The sequence below is a fragment of the Diabrotica virgifera genome, chromosome 10 (genome assembly GCF_917563875.1).
Source record: "Diabrotica virgifera virgifera chromosome 10, PGI_DIABVI_V3a".
Lineage (NCBI taxonomy): Eukaryota > Metazoa > Arthropoda > Insecta > Coleoptera > Chrysomelidae > Diabrotica > Diabrotica virgifera.
In genome coordinates, this window is record NC_065452.1 from 109491574 (window position 1) to 109509142 (window position 17569).

Genomic DNA, 17569 nt, shown 5'->3' on the forward strand with positions numbered 1-17569 from the left:
AAAACTTCTTCATGAATTATATTTTATTTCTGTGTTAGTTAAAATTATAAACTTAAAAGTTTGTCACTCAACTTTTTTAAGTAAGCATGAAACTAACGAAATCTGACGACAAAATGTTTAAAAATTAACAACTTCTCTTTTAATATGTTTAATCATTTTGGACAAATCTCATTGTTATCTAAATGCTTCATAGATAGCACAGTAAAATTTTCAAAAGGAAATATTTACAGCGACCAAAAATACAGTGAGTTAAAATTGAAAAATCATCAAAATTGATTTATCGCATTTTGGCATAAAATTTGATTTTTGAACATGTTCCACTAATTCTAGAAAAAAATAAACTCCATATTCGGATTCGGAGACCTCGAAAACATAAGGAACGACGAAAATTTGTTATTCACTTTAAAGTTGATTTTTGTGGTCGGTATAACGTAATTTTAGGAGTTGCTGCCGGTCGCCAACCGCGCCCACTATTCAGTCAGTCGACTACGCCCGCTATTTTTTACTTTAGTCGGAACGCAAAATACTTTTCGTTTATAACACTACTGTTTAAACAATTTTTAACGTTTTTTCTTGCTAAAAACTTTGTTAAAAACTTTGACTTTTCTTATAAAATATTGGTTAATTTCAGATCTTAGTGTTGTTAACTAACGTAACAGTGATTTTTTCAAAAAAAGGGGCTATCTTAGACCCCAAGGGTCGTACGACCTAAAATTTTTTTTTAGAAGTTGTGTATTTTAACCAGCTTTCCGTATTTTTTATTGCCATTTAATTTGATTTAATTTCTACGAAATTATTGTAATTGTTTATAAGCTTAAAAACTGCTATTTATTAACAAATAATTTTGTGTACGTATATGTAGTTTTTTTTTACTTTTTTTTTCATAGGCTGTTAGTATACATCTTAACGAAGGAAATGAGCTCCGGATTATTGAGATACATTCAGCTATATTAACTGGACCAGCCTCAGAAATTAGCTCGTTTTTCAAAAAAATTTATAAACAAATTCAATTTTGCGAAAACTATTAAACAGATCTGGACCATTTTTTGCACACCATTCAAACACCATAATGCCCTCAAGTTTAGGTATACTTAAACATATTCTAATAAACAATGAAATTGTTATTAACAATAATATAAAACAATGATTTTGTCGTCTGTTTTGCAATAACTTTTTTGTTTATTAACCGATTTTCATTTAGCGTATCTCATTCGATGTATCTTTTTATTCTAAAAAAGTTACCTGTGAACGTCAAATCTCGAAATAAACAAGTTTTTAAGTTATGAGCACAAAACTAAGTTTGACGTTTTGATTGTTTATTTAAAAATTGTTCCACTAAAAAATTGATGAATCCCAAGATGGTAGCCCTTTTGTAATATCTCATACTACACATTTCATCTGTCAAACCTCGTCTTTTCAATTATGTCGAAAAACAGCTTATTTTTTACTAACTTGATTGGTCTAATTTTGTATATTTCGGATGACAATATATACAGTAGACTCTCTCTATAACGAATACGGATATAACGAGGTTTCGCTTATAATGAGGTACATTAGGTGTCCCATGAAATTCCTATTGAACTATAACGCTCTTTAACGAGGCATATTTGGTTACAACAAGGAAAATTGAAATCGAAGAATACGTGTCTTTACCTGTTTTTAGCGTTGTAATGGTCATCAATAAATAAATGCCCCAACTGCCTGTACATAGAAATGCCCAATATCTGTCTTATTATCGAGGCCAGTGCTGTAATAAACTCGGCCACCTGTAATAAACTTCTGCCTGTTTATCGACCGATATTGAATATTATAGGAAATTTACAATTTATGACGGCGAAGTCTCATTGTTTACTGTTCAGGTTGACCATCGACACCTAATAAACTACGTAAGAGGCATCAAAACAAGGCAGCATATTATTGTTGTTTGATATAACGAGATCCGCTTATAACGAGATAATTAGTCCACCATTTCAGTTCTCGTTATAGAGGGACTCTACTGTAGTTTAAACCACCTAAAAAACCTAGTTTGAACCCTGTTGTGAGAAATTACTCATAGATTTAAATACTAGACCAAGTTTTTAAATGGAAATGTCATGGGTACCACAAAAGTTGCGCCTCTCTTTAAAACCCGTTTGAAAAGAATACAATGCTTGCAAAGCCCTGCCTTCAACTTTGGCGAGTAGACTAACCATGAGTATGTGTCGAACCAAGTTTTTACTTTAAAATCTTAAAAAGGAGCCCCCTTTATTTTTGCAGATTTAGAATCCTTATGAAAAATAAGTCACATGTATTCCAAGCATTTTTAGAATCGTTGATACATGGCGCAAATAAATCGCATTTTCCGATTTTAGCGCCATCCGTCAACAGTTCTAAAAAAAGTTTCGAATAAATGTTACTTATTTTTTGAGGAGGAAACTCAATCTGCAATAAAAAACGGGGGTTCCTATTTAAGATTTTGAAGTTAACTCTCACCCCCACCTCCAGAGTGTGGAATGAAAAATCCTGTTTGGTGTCATTCTATAGATTTTTGAAAAATATTAAACACGTCTTTTTTAGTTTTTCATTTGGAAGTATATTTCTCGAGATATTAGACCGTTTCTATAATTTTGCTATGGTATCACGATATATCGTTTTTTTCCGATTATAGCGCTCTCTATCCACAATTCGCAAAATGGCTCGAATAAAATTTGCTTATTTTTACAAGGAAAATCCAAATCTGCAACAAAAATTAGGGGTTCCATTTAAGATTTTAAAGTTACCCCCCGCTCCACACCCAGGGGTTGAAGTGGTGGACTTGTTTAGTGTAATCGCATATATTTTTGAGAAATATTTAACACATATTTTTCAGTTTTTCGATCCGATGTTCATTTCGCGAATTATTCGACCTTTCCGCTACTTTTGGGACACCCTGTATATAACACTCATTCGTCATGAAAGATCACCTGTTTTTCATTTAAATAAAATTGTTCTGTTCATCATAATGTACACTTTAAAATAATCTACTTACTAAAAAAATACTTTTGCAAACTAAAATTTGACTAACTATGTTCAATCAATTTAAAAAATTATTTTTCAATCTGAATTTATTTCTGCTTATGAAGATGGTTCTATTCGGTGTACACAAAACTTAATTATATTAAGTTTGTGTACACAAAAATTAATTAAAACAAATATGATCACTTCACAGATTTTACACTTTATCTTTATAGTGCCAGTTCTTAAAGACAAATGGCTCATTAGTGATTATCGGTCAGAGATCGGATTTCTTGCTGATATGATTTTCTTTGCAGTATTATAAATGATTCATTTAATTTGTAATTTTGGGTGTCGATTACAGTATATATTATGTTTCCACGTTTCTAATCTCTTTCAATGTTTTCGTTAATAGCATACCCTGACTGTGCGAAATGTGTATTATGCACATTCCATATAGACCGCTGTCGCAGACACACATATTTTCTGTTAAGCTATTAATTACCCAATATGTGAATTTTTTTATTAATAAATATGTTGTTTCCAATTTATCTCTCAAAAGTATCCAATAATTTTTTGACAAAAATACGTTTATGTAATATAAATTTAATTTTTGTTCTTTTCCGAAAAGCTAGGGGGGGGCACGGCCCCCCTGCCCGTGTGTATGGGCGCCTATGCTAAAGACCTAACATTTAAGAATTCAGAAGCGTATATTTACATATAAAAGATAAGTTGCACAGGATCTTTCTAAGATCATTAAAACAGATTCTGGCTGTTTCAATACGAGTTTTTATTTCATGGCTATGATCTTAAATATCCTTAATATTGCAGCGCAAAGAGCATATTTTCTCCACTCTTTGTAACGGTGTATCGCTTATTGTAAGTTAGGCGTTTATGTTGGTGTTCTTATTAATGATCATTATCTTACTTGTTACATGATACTTCTTACAAGTTTCTACAACTTATATGTAAGTTAGCCATTTATTGCAGTACCATCTGATTCGTTCAAGACTTCTTTAAATAACTGTGTTTATAGCTGTTCTAAACATTTCGTTTGTGGTGCTCTCTGGGTGGTGTAGTACCCTCTTAGGGCTTGTTTATATGCAGGCGGTTTGCCAACGTCAACTGCGCGGTTTACTTGTTTTACTTGATCTCACCCTAATGCCGACTTTGAAGTTTCACCCTAATACCAAGTAAAACAGGGGGAAACAGGGGGAAAACAGGGGGAAAACAGGTAAACCGCGACGTCGACGTTGGCAAACCGCCTGCATATAAACAAACCCTTAGATTTCTCATGCAGGACAAGTACTAAGGCTACAAGCATCATCACCCTCGGAATTGTCAACTAAAAGTATGGTTATATGCCTCCAAGATCGAGGCTAAGTAAGTCAACCGTCAATTTTGGAAAACAATAAAACCCGTCAAAGAACTTGGTACTGAACAATCATTACACTTATTTAAATAAATCAAAATAATTGTTTTTGAAATCGATTTCCAGAGTAGAAATTAAAACGTAAAATAATAACAATTATAAAATGTAATTTTCCTTACAAGCATTTGTTTAAATTAATTTATTTATAACAAAATAAAACTATGTACATATTTTTTCCTACGTTGTAGACTTTTTTTTAGAAAAACTTACCAAATGTGTGCTTTTTAACTTTCCAAATACAAACATATTCTCATTTGAAAGCTGTAGAATTCTTTAAACAATCCAATCTTGTTTAAGCAAATTAAATTTTTTTCGAATAATTTTTTTATGAAACATTAATGAAAATGAACTTCACAACAATATCATTTTATTTTATTAGATTTAATCAATGTTATCAAAGTTAATAGCAGTCTCAGTATTTTCTTCTTGGAGATTAATAATATTGCTTTGTTAATCTTTGCCCGTGGCAGCTAGAGTAGTAATCAGTACACTTCAAATTACATATAGGTACTTCATGCAACCACATGAGAAAGTGGTCGAAAAGCATTCAACAATAAAAGTCTTGTCTCCCCTTTTTTTTGTATTTAATGCTTTTTTTTATAGCAAGAGTAATGAATTATAATACTTTTATACTGTCGTAAATAATAAAAACTTAATTATCGCTATTTTATTTCATTACGACTTTGCTCCAAAATGAATCGTTTTAAAGTTATAAGCAAGGAAAGTAGAAAAAACTGACATCTTTTATCATTTTTAAATATTTTAATTTTTTTTATTATTTTACTAATCACATTATATGTGACAGAGACAAAACTTTTTCTGCAAAAATGAGAACGACTGCCACCTCTCACTCATGTAATCATTTTTTGAGAGATCCAACCTGGTCTATAACCGAAATAACAATAATTTCCAATATCGCTGGTAACAGTCTTTAGTGCTAAACTGAAAAAAGGCTTACTATCTGCTCGTTCTCCTCCACGCATTAAACATTTACGATATATACTTAACGTTTTGTTTGTAAAAGAATGTAAATTTTATATTTTAATACAAGAAACCCTTCCGAGTTGATCCATTTGTCATTCTTTATTTTTCAGTAAAAGTATAGCACGGATACTCTATTTAATATCCTGTAAGTACTCGGAATGTTTTTGTTAATATTTTCTCTTAACCATAATTTTTATAGTAGCGTATGTTTAGCATGCTCGCTGTTTAAAAATGCATAAGTTTTCCTTTGTAATGCTCGATTTCCATGTCCGCTTTCCACTTTTGCTAATTATTTACAACATTTTTTAAAGTTTTCCAACGGTTTTGATGGATTGGGAATATCGGGTAACTCGAGGAATTCTGCTGTAATGTATACTTTGTTACCGATAATAAAATATGTAAATCCATTAAGGATGAAAGCCAGACATGGACGCAGCGAATGGAGCTTGTGAAAAAAGGGGAAATGACAAAGTGCACTTAATAAATTCAAGGGTGATTAAAACTCAAATATTAGAGATATGTTACATTATTTTTATATATAAACTAGCTGACCCGGCGAACTTCGTACTACCTTAGAAATAAATAATGTGTCAAAGTTCAATAAATAAAAATTCAAAAAAAATACTTAAAAACATTAAGTACATATTATAAAAGAATCAATTTAATTCTTTCCAATAAATCATATTTTTTGCGGTACTTAAATATACAAAGATGGCGGTTTTCCTACGCACGAATAATTTTCCATGCCCGAACAATGAACACTTTAAGTTTATTCCGCAAACTTTCACAAAATTTGAGATTTGTTTATCGTCGTGGCAAAAGCCAATGGCACCGGAAATTGTAGACCCTTAAAATCAAATCAAAGTCTGTTGGAATCATTGGTATACGTGGGATAAAGACATCCTCCCGTTTGTATATTTTTGCTTGATATACAGGGTGTCCCAGACTAATTTACCCACGCTATATCTCTTAAACGAATAGAGATTTTCGAATGGGACAAAAAGTGATCTATTCTACTTGTAATACACTTTAATATGGCGTAGAAAAAAATCATCCCCTAAATATTCATCCCTTAGTTACAACCCCTAACTTTAATTTTTTTAATAGCACTCTGTATATTTTTTTATAGTTTTGGATGTGGTCTTCTATCGTCTATTCAACACATTTTTTGAAAATAAAATCGGTTCGTAAATAACCAAGAAAATATCAGTTTAGTTTTGTTAATTATGTGTCCCAGACTAATTTATTCAGGCTATATTTCTTAAACGAATAGAGATTTTCGAATGGGACGAAAACTGATCTATTACATTTGTAATACACTTTAATATGGCGTAGAAAAAAAATTATCCCCCAAATATTCATCCCTTACTTACAACCCCTAACTTTATTTTTTTTAAATAACACCCTGTAACTTAGGGATGAATATTTAGGGAATGAATTTTTTCTACGCCATATGAAAGTGTATTACAAATGGAATAGATCAATTTTTGTCTCATTCGAAAATCTCTATTCGTTTAAGAATTATAGCCTGGATAAATTAGTCTGGGACACACAATTAACAAAAATAAACTGATAGTTTCTTCGTTATTTACGAACCGATTTTATTTTCAAAAAATGTGTTGAATAGACGATAAAAGACCACATCCAAAATTATAAAAAATATACAGGGTGCTATTAAAAAAATTAAAGTTAGGGGTTGTAACTAAGGGATGAATATTTAGGGGATGATTTTTTGTACGCCATATTAAAGTGTATTACAAGTAGAATATATTACTTTTTGTCCCATTCGAAAATATCTATTCGTTTAAGAGATATAGCATGGGTAATTTAGTCTGGGACACCCTGTATATAAAGGGTGAGGCAGATAAAGGGGGTATTAGAAATATCTCGAGAACTAAAGGTAAGAGAATCATGGAAATTGGAATACAGGGGTTTTGAGGTATGAACTATTTAATGAAAATATTTTGGTTTCTTTGCTACTTCCGGTTATACCGGAAGTTGATTGTAACGTTTTTTCAAATGGGGCACCCTATATATTTTTACATTTTTGGATTCTGCTTGATGTCCTCTTTCTTAAAATATGAGGTTTTGTAATATTATACAGGGTAGTTTAAAAGATAATTACGGTTTTTTATAAATTTTGTAGCAAACTTCACACCCTGTAGAATTGTACTGACTAGATATCAAAAACTAGATTATTGTTCAAGTTAATTTTAATATAGTGTATTATTATTAAAAATTATTAATATAGCGATATGTTTATTTTTAGTATACAGGATTGGTCGATACTCAGAATGAGTATTATCTGAGTTTTCTTAAATGGAACACCCTGTATTTTAGTATTGTAATGAAATGATATTTTATAGTACTTTTTTATTTCTTAAGCATTCCCTATACCTAACTGCTTTAATTTGTAAGGCATTCGTAGTTATTTAAGCCAAACATTAATTGCAACAAAAATTACGTGAAATTTTATTAGGTTTGCCGTGAAAATATTCAATCATAAATAATTTTTTTAAATAAGTACATGTTAATCTATTTAGAATCATCCTTAATTTATTAATATTGGATGAGATAGCAAAATGCCTACGTTATTAAAATTGTTGGGGCATAAAATATTAATAAAAACAAACTATATTCTACCTAGTTGGCTATGGCTTTGACACTAAACTTGATTAAACATTAGACATTATATTATTTTTATAGTTCCAGTTGCTTTGTTACCATTACTAATATAAATTTTTGTAATGGAGAACTGATTAGTAAAGCTTTTGTTCTAGGAGAGTAAGTATAACAAAAATGTACTACTAGCAATAAGAATTTATCATCTGCAACTCCCTGATAGACGATAGCCAAGAAGAGAAACTTTTCAAAATTTAGAAGAGAAACTTCTAGAAGAGAAACTTCTTAGAAAGAAAGTTTACTAGAATAGTTTTGACATACTAGACACTTAGATTACGAGAACGTTCATACTAAAGGCGGCTGCACAATTGCCCGGGAACGGGAACGAGAACGGAAACGGGAACGGGAAAAAAGTTAACCTCTACGTAAATTAATGTTGTAGATGCACAATAACCAAGAACGAGAAGCTGTCCGGTAACGGGAACGGGAAAGTTGACCATGTTTTAACTTTCTCGTTCCCGTTGTATTCCCGGAACCAATCAGAAGGCAGTATTAAAAATACTGTCAAATGCCCAATAAAAATTTGTTATTAGAAGTGTGTGACCAAGTTTTAGTGACAATTTTTATACATTTTGCATTAAAATAAATGACGAACGATTGATTTCTTTATTGGAAAAATGTCCTCATCCGTATGATTGATGTAGATCATAGTACGTACTTATATGGTAATTAGATACAATAATATTATAAATATTTGAATGAAATGCTTTTTATCTTTATGCTGACAAACCTTTGCGATTGCACACATATTGTGTAAATTAGTTCCAAGATCATAAAAAACGAAAATATTAAAAGCTCGTCATCAAATAAATCCATATTTTTAGAGTTAACAGACATTTTCTTTTAATAAAATTAGAAAAAGATCGTTCCACAAAATTTATTTTGAGAAGAAAAATAATTAATAGCACAAGTGACAGTGACACAAAACAGCTGTTTACCATTTAATTGTGAATCTGCTGATGCTTTCAGTTTCCGTTCTCGTTCCCGTTTCCGTTTTCGTTCCCGTTCCCGGTCAATTGTGCAGCCGCCTTAATAATATGGAGATTCTCAGTGACACTAACATTTAATTCATTTTAATCATTTAAAATAGTTTGGTTCGATCAGATTTCTCGTAATCTAAGTTTCCAGTTCGTTGAAACCGCTCTAGTAAATCTTGAAAAGTTTCTCTTTTTGGTTGTCATCTATCATGGAATTGATGATGATGAACTCTTATTGCTAGTAGCACATTTTTATTTGTTATACTCTCCTAGAACAAAAAAACATCTGAATCAGTTCCTCATTGGAAAAATTCATATTAGCAATGGTAGCAAAGCAACTGGAACTTCAAAAATAGTAGAATTTTTAATTAAGCAAAGCAAATGTTTAAGCATATTTAGTGTCAGTCATAGCCAACTAGATAGAATATTGTATGTTTTTATTAATATTAAACACACCAACAATCTTAACTACGAAGGTATTTTGATATATCAACCAGTATTAATAAATTAAGGATCAGTCGAGATTAATATGTGTTTATTTTTGAAAAATTATTTATGATTGAATATTTTCATGGCAAACCTAATAAAATTTCACGTAATTTTTGTTGCGATTAATGTTTGGCTTAAAAAACTACGAATAACTTACAAATTAAAGCAGGTAGGTATAGGGAATTTTTAAGAAATAAAAAAGTACTATAAAATATCATTTTATCACAATACTAAAATACAGGGCGTTCTACTTAAGAAAACTCAGATAATCCTCATTCCGAGTTTCGACCAACCCAGTATACTAAAATTAAACATTTATACACTATACACATTTATACACATTTAAACACTATATTAAAAATCCCTTGAACATAAATGGAGTTTTGATATCAAATCAATACAATTCTACAGGGAGTGAAGTTTGCTACAAAATTTATAAAAAACCGTAATTATCTTTTTAACTACCCTGTATAATATTACAAAACCTCATATTTTAACAAAGAAGACATCGAGCAGAATCCAAAAATGTAAAAATATACAGGGTGTCCCCTTTGAAAAAACGAAGTTACAATTAACTTCCGGTATAACCGGGAGTAGCAAAGAGACCAAAATATTTTCATTAAATAGTTCATACCTCAAAACCCCTGTATTCCAATTTTCATGATTCTCTTACCTTTAGTTCTCGAGATATTTCTAATAGGCCCTTTATCTGCCTCACCCTGTATATGTTAGGGGCAATAACGTAAATCCGGCCAATAACGTTAATAACCGGTCAATATCGACAATGGCCTGTTGAATTAGTCATTGTCGACAATGGCCGGATATTAACGTTATTGTCTATAGAAACTGGACATTGATGACAATTTTAAATTCTTGATAACATTTCCATCATTGTCCGGTCAATGTCAACAATGCCCTTTGTTAATCGGTCAATGTTGAAATTTAGACTAAAATTTTAACATTATATGCTTTTGGTTATGGTTATGTTTAATATTTGCTTCATTTTTGTGCTCGTGCTGAAATTACTCGTAGTAAATTGGTGTAAAAAGTGTTACAAAATGCCATGGTTCACTATTTTGTCAAAATAAAAATGATTTTTTTCTCTACACTATACCCTATTTCTTTTTAATTTACATAATAATTTTGAAGATAATTTTGGACTAATTTATAATAGATTAGTTAAATCCGGTTAATCAGTTAATCCGGTCAATTAGTTCAAAGTTCGATGGAGGATAACGAAAAGATTTTGTTTAGGATTCATTATTATTCAGTAAACTCTTGTCAAGACAACAAAGCAACTGATTGTTTGACCGGTAAAAATCCGGTGAGTCTGCAAGTCTGCAAGCAGTACCAGTAAAAATGTGCAGGCACACTGGCTGTCTAAAATTGGTGTGTGTGCAAGTAGCGTTACTTTGTCAGATTGGTACTCGTTCTAGGAATGGAAGGCATTCAGATAGCGTCTGTTAATAGCTATAATATAATGAGGCGATGAAGTCGATGTAACTTAGCTAACAAGGATTTGTTTTTATTTATTTAAGGTCGTCTGAATTACTGGGGCTATAGACGACAAGGATGGAAAAATACATATTAAAAACAAGAAAAGATATCAGGGCATTTAGGAAAAAATCAGTCGATTTTTCAATACAGCACCAAACGACCCGTAACTTTTTGCATTGTGTTCGGGATGACGTCAGGAAAAAAGTCTAGAATCAAAAAATGGGTGGAAATGCATATTGCATGTACATTGCATAAAATGAATCTAAAAGTGCATAAAAATGTCAAAATCAGTATATTAAGGGCCCAATTTTGTTACTAGAGGGTTGTGGGGAAGCTAAACATGAATACGTCATCAAAACTGACACCCAGGCTGGGCACTTGGTACCCAAAGTTACTACGAAGGCACGTCATCTGTAGTTTCGAGTAGTTTTTGAACTAAATTGATGCAAACAGGGGCGGCCCGTGGGGGTAGCCAAGGCAAGCGCCGCCTAACCTCTTCAAAAGACAATAATATAAATTATTAATATAAATTACTTATTTCAAAATTGTCAAATTTTGACACAATACCTACAATAAAAAAACTACTTTTTAATTTCTCTCCGAAATTGTAATTATTGTACGCCCCTTATTAATTGTAATTATTAAGGAAAATGAACTTAAGGTTCCGCGGAACGGAATGGGAATAGCCGAACTGTACCGACTACAGGACTTGTGCGTAGTCGGTTCAGTTCGGCTATTCCCATTCCGTTCCGCGGAACCTTAAGTTCATTTTACTGCTACTGCTAGCGTCAATTTCTCGCCCGTGGAGCCGTAGCCTAAAAGCCCTTAAGTTCCGGCGGTACTGGACCATAATTTCCACGAACTTTTTAGGAAGTTAGGTACCAGATTTTGGAGCCTACAGGCCTTCAGCATAACAAAATCGCTCACATATCAGTTGATTCGATTCTCTTGTGTGTTGTGAAACTATTTTAAATTGTTTTTGATTTGGGCTGTTAGTAGGTTAAGTATTCAATAAAAATAGGTAGGACAATTTAAATTTGTTTATGAAAAGTGAATAATAAACAGGAAAATTTAAGATTGGTCTATTGAAGGGTATTTTAATTTATGTTAGTAATAATTCACCTACAACAAATAAATCTGTGAATACTTATACTTAGTTATTGGTTGAATAAAATTTATCAGACGATTATATTTTATTTTTATTGTGTTTCAATACAATTTTGATAATTTAAAGTTAAAATGACGAATGCTCTTTGTTACATTTGATTATATAGATATTTAAAATTTAAAGCGAGGTTAACTTGTCAATTTATTCGAAGAGTAACTCTTTATTTGAGACAAATAAAATAAGTCATATTTGATATTGGTGAAACGTAGGTGTGCTAGTTTTATTGGCCGAACATTTTTATTCATCGAATAATCTATTATACTATTTGTCGTTGGTGAAACCGCCCATATTAAAATAAAATAAATATTTTACACGTTATAATCTGCAGTTTGATTGACACGCCTTTTTCAAGGCGCCATAATCAAGAAATATTAGAAATTATTTCAATCGGTCGGCCTTTATCAAATTTAAAATTTTTATCAACAGATAAGAAGAAAGACAATCGACCATGTTCAAAATCTTTTAAAACAATATGGTATGAAAACCATAGATGGTTAAGCGGAAGTTATTTTAAAAATTCACTTTTTTGTTGACTTTGTCTGTTGCTCTCAAATTTGAAGCAAAATAATGTTTGGATGAGTCAAGGATATTCAGATTTAAAAAATTTATCAGCTGGTGTCAAAAAACATGAATACGTCATCAGAACCGACTACAGGAGTAACTGGGACCCAAGGTATTTGCTGAGGCATGTCATCTTTTGGAGTTTCTAGTGCTTACGGCGCTAAATTGTTGCAAACAGATTACTTTGCTCTTTGCGAAATTAAAAAAGCAAATGCTGAAAGTGAATATAAAATCAAAACCGACCCTCAGAGTACCTAGTACTCAGGGTGACTGCTATGCCCGTCCCGGGTACCCCGAGCGCAAAAACCCCCAAGTAACGAAATCTGACACTTAATATAGTGATTTTGACATATTTATGCACTTTCGGACTAGTGTTTATTGCACTTTTCTAAAGACAAAAAACATAGACAAAAGGGACTTACGAATAATAACAAACCTTTACTGGAATCAAAGAGCACAAATTGTAATAGATAACGAACCCAGTTCAGAAATTGAAATCAGGAAAGGAGTTAGGCAGAGATGTATTATATTATCTCCATTACTCTTTAATGCATATAGCGAAATCAATTTTGAAGAAGCATTACTATCTCAAAGTCAAGGAATAATAATTAACGGAAAATCTATTAACAACATAAGATATGCAGATGACACCGTGATTATGGATCATGAGCAACTCCAATTACTGTTCAACAAAACAAACAATTTCTGTGAAGAATATGGACTAAAAATGAATATGAAAAAGACCAAATACATGATAATAACTAAGAGAACAAACATACAAACTAGCATACATTTGGGAAATGTATCCTATTCGCGGTGTGCAAGTACTTGGAAGGGAAACGAGAAACGACCGTGCGCGAGTCGCGGAGAAATATTGCAACTATCTTAAATAATTCATATTGTCAATTGAAATTGTCAAATTGACGTATATTTCATACCTTCTGTCATTGAAGCAGAAAAATTATATATTGCTCCACAATATCGATATGATATGCAATTATTATATAAAGGTAAATTTAATTAATTGTATTTGGCTTGCAGTACTGCATTTTAATAACTAATTTTATTTACTACATACAATTGTTTACGTTTGCATAACATAACCTGCATCTTATTTTTTCTTCTTATTATTTTTTTGGACTATGGCCTTGACAATTATCCAGTAACCAGGACTAATATAATTGGCCAATATAATTAAAAGTGCGAATAAAAGTACAGAGCGTAGAAATAGGGGTCCTTTTGCCGAACTTGCACGGTCTCAATAGACAAGGTTGATAAATACAAATACCTAGGAGCCTGGATTTCAGAGAAAAATTATCAAACAACAGAAACAAGGACCAGGATAGAAATAGCAAGAAATACGTTTGTAAACATGAAAACAATTCTCTGCAACAAAGACTTCAGCTTAGAACTGAGAGTAAGAGCTTTGAGATGCTACGCGTTCTCGATACTGCAATGTGGACTTGAAAGCTGGACATTAAAGCACGAACACATAAATAAGCTACAGTCATTTGAAATGTGTTGTAACAGAAGGATGCTTAGAATAGCATGGACACAGAAGAAAACGAACACGGAAGTATTGCGAGAAATGGGTAAAGAAAGCGAAATAATAAACACAATAAAAATAAGAAAGTTACAATATCTGGGACACGTAATGAGGGGACAGCGATATGAAATGCTAAGACTGATAATACAGGGAAAGATAATAGGCGGAGGGAGTATAGGAAGAAGGAGAGTGTCATGGTTAAAGAATTTAAGGGACTGGTTTAAATGCAGTTCTATAGAACTCTTCAGAGCAGCGGTAGATAGAGTAAAGATAGTGATGATGATATCCAACCTCCGACTAGCAGACGGAACTTAAAGAAGAGGGATTGCACTTCCGGATTTATTTTATGCAGTGTAAACCACTGGACTTAACATTTAGACTAAAATTTTAAACTAATTAGTAGTTATAAAATGTAATTATTTTCTACACAACTTATTAAAAATTGTACTTTGATTTTACCAGTGGGTAAAATATTTCTTGTCCTTAGTCAATGTCATTACTTTTGTTCATTTTTAACACTCAACAGATTGCAAAATACTTTTAAATAAAAAAAATAAAATCCTTCCTCCCTATAACATTTGCTACCTTTTGTCCCTAAATAATAAAACCGTATATGACTATTTAACAGATTTTATTTTAAAAAGCAACCTTAACTTGTAAGCACAGTGAAACTAGCAACCTTTGTTTTACCCCATTTGTTTAAAACCTACTTTCCGTGACCCAGTGTAGCTTGTGTATTAATTTAATGTATTGATGGATCCCTAGACGAGAAGCGAGTAACCATGTTTATTCCTTGCTGATAATCAAATAGGTATTGTGATAATTACTTTCTTTTCTTTGCTTTAGGAAGAACTTAAAAAGTTGTGACTGGCTGAATGGCAAAAGCCTGTGCCAAAAAAGAATGTGTGGGTACTTTGTACTCACGTAAGATTCTATTATTATGATTTTAACGAAATTAATATACTTAACAGGTTATTTGTATTTTATTTTCATATTAAACTCACTTTCTTTACCTACCACTTTAAATTTTTTATTAAAACGATACCAAAAATATAAAAAAAAAGAATATAAATCGTCCGGGATTTGAACCCGGGACCTCTTGATCTCCGGTCACACGCTCTATCACTGAGCTATATACCTTTTGCTTTGACAGGTTACAAGATTTCTCATACATAATGACAAATTTAATAGACCAAGTTAGGTATACAATAATACTTTAAATATACTTACTATTATTATAAAATATCTTATTCCCGTGGAAGACAAATCCAAAGACACAAAAATTATAATAAATAATATATTTACTAAGAACACTAATATATCCTTTTATATGATATAATATGACTTATTTGCGCTGACAGCGCTGATACATACATATCTTGAAAGATTAGCAACGAAATACATACTGTCTGTGTGCGCATGCGCCCGGCATTATAAAATTTCACTCTCGATCATAAAGAAGTATAACTTAAAAAAAATAGTAGTTAAATACGTTAGGGCGTTAGGGTATTGTTTAGATTATTGTCTTTAAGAAACTAACATATGTCGCTGGGAAGGTTTACTTCTCGTTTATTATAAAATGTTATTTTAACAAGGAATTTCCTTAAGACACCTTAAAGTTCCCTCTCCTATCGGAGGTTGGATATCATAATGGCTATGGTCACTTTGTTGGCTGCTGCTCTGAACGGTTGTAATGAACTACAGTTAAACCATTCTCTAAGGTTCCTCAGCCAGGAGATGCGTCTTCTTCCTATGCTTCTTCTTCCTTGGATCCTTCCTTGCATAATCATTCTCAGCAACTCGTATTTTTCTCCTCTGGTAATGTGACCCAAATATTCCAGTTTTCTAGTTTTTATACTCTTCATAATTTCTAACTCCTTATTTAAATGTCGTAGCACTTCAACATCGGTAATCCTTTAAACCCACTGAACCCTCAATATTCTTCTGTAACACCACATTTCGAACGCTTCTATTCTTCTTATGTGTTGTCTCTCCAATGTTGTCTCTCTTCACACACCACACATTATAAATTAATCTAAGAAATAAAAGACAAACAATTAGTTTGATATAAATAATTTCAAAATCTCTAACGAACGCTGCTGAAGTCACACAACGCCACAGGAGACGCCGTGATGGAGATCCATAAATGTTTTATCATGTCATTCGATACCGTTTTGTTCCCAACTTCGCATTAACAATTAATAGAATGTGGTAAAGACTCTCAATTAAATTTTTAATATTCACCTGTACAACGGGGATGCTATCTGTCATTAAAAGACATGTTATGCCGGTTTTTATTGCGTAGGATGCAGTAATTTCTAAACGACAGTTAAATGACATTAGAAATGTTAAAAAGTATTCGTATGCATATTTTATCGGAGTAGTTAGTATTCTGAGCATTATAAAAAGGAGGCAAGTATATCATTTGAAAGGTGTTCCGATTGAGAAATGGTACCAGAAGAGGATATATAGAACAAAAAACACCGAAATAAATTGTTTTTTAAATACAGAACCTATCCACTTGTAACTTTTCGCATTGTGTTCAGGATGGCCCCAGGAAAAAAGTTTACAATAGAAAAATGGCTGGGAATACATGATTGAATTTTAAAATGCATCAAAAATTGTATAAGTATGTCAAAATCGGGTCTACCCCAAAATCCCGACAGCCAAAATTCCGACAGTCACAATCCCGCCGGCCAAAATCCCGACACGCCAGAATCCCGACAGGTTTTATAAGTTTCTTTTTAACATATAATTATATTTATTTCTTGTTTTTTTTTTGTTTATGGCCATCTGTTTGTTATTTTTTGTTACTAAACAAAAGTATTTACCATTTAATATGAACTAATTTTCTAAATAAAATTTCTAACGTGGGTATATGAATTAAATTATTTTTTTTGCCAATATATAGTCCAATAATATATATAATCAAATCCTGAATTCAAGTTTACTTTCATATAATAGATATTATCATGTCACTTACAACCTTCGATTTCAGTAAGTATAGCTTTTATATTATAAAATGAAGTGTTTAAATAATTTCTTCTTTTAAAATACATAATAATTTACATGTCGGCATTTTGGCCTGTCGGGATTCTGGCGTGTCGGAGTTTTGGCCGTCGGGATTGTGGCTGTCGGGGTTTTGGCTGTCGGGATTTTGGGTGGCACAGGTCAAAATAAATATATTAAGGGCCAGATGTTGCTATTCGAGGTTTTTTGGGGTCACTGAATACAAATAAGCCTTCAGAACCGACTCTAGG